Genomic DNA, 1,269 nt, shown 5'->3' on the forward strand with positions numbered 1-1,269 from the left:
AGATAAGTTCTAGTTGAGTTTTGGAGTCGGTGTAATTATGTAAGACGGCATAATTAAATATCTTATGAACAATCTCATGTTTAGGCACTCCACTATGAGTCCACAGTATCTTGTAGCAGAAACAGTTGTAAGCCAATGGAGTTCATAAGATAATCGTTTACTCCTTTGTCATCTCATTTTCTTTTCTGTGTGTGTGTGTGTGTGTGTGTGTGTGTGTGAAAGGTGGTAGAATGGTCAGCACGCCAGGAAAAATGCTTAACAGCATTTCGCCCGTCGTTACGTTCTGGGTTCAAATACCGCCGGAGTCGACTTTACCTTTCATCCCTTTCGAGGTCGATAAATCAAGTACCAGTTGAACACTGGATTCGATCTAATCGACTTACCGCCCTCCCTAGAAATTACTGTCCTTGCGTCAGATTTTCAAACCAGTATAATCCGCATCGTTGTCTTGCACAACATTTACTGACTTGAAACGGTTTACAAAAAATAGTGTTTAATGTAATCATACTTGAACATAATAGCGTGTCATAATACGTTGAAACACACGGGAGATAATAATGTGTAGCTGAAAATCTTATTGTCAGGGGGAAATCACTCTAAGAACACCTTTTGAAGGGAATTATCTCCCTTTATCTCACTTTTAGAACGTTTTTGTGCAAATACGTATGTATGTGAATTTTCATCATGAACATCTGTTTACACGTACATATCAAAATGCATACACACACACATGCATAAATAACATATATACATACAAATGCCGGTGAAATTTTCCGAAGAAAATAACTTTGGCTTTGAAGGACTCTCTCGAAGAGAGAGAATTTTCTATCAAAGTAAGTAAAAACTCATCAGATACGGTATTAAAACTTGTTAACGAAATTGATGATGAGCATTTACAACAGTGTGATGAACCCACATACTGGAAGATTAACGCCTGTCTACATGCTCTGGCTGGTAAGAGTGGAGGCGCAATGGCCCAGTGGTTAGGGCAGCGGAGTCGTGGTTTCGATTCCCAGACCGGGCCTTGTGAGTGTTTATTGAGCGAAAACACCTAAAGCTCCACGAGGCTCAGGCAGGGGATGGTGGCGAACCCTGCTGTTCTGTTCCACCACAGCTTTCTCTCACTCTTCCTTCCTGTTTCTGTTGTGCCTGTAATTCAAGGGGTCAGCCTTGTCACACTGTATCACGCTGAATATCCCCAAGAACTACATTATGGGTACACATGTCTGTGGAGTGCTCAGCCACTAGCACGTTAATTTCACGAGCAGG

The sequence above is a fragment of the Octopus bimaculoides genome, chromosome 28 (genome assembly GCF_001194135.2).
Source record: "Octopus bimaculoides isolate UCB-OBI-ISO-001 chromosome 28, ASM119413v2, whole genome shotgun sequence".
NCBI lineage: Eukaryota > Metazoa > Mollusca > Cephalopoda > Octopoda > Octopodidae > Octopus > Octopus bimaculoides.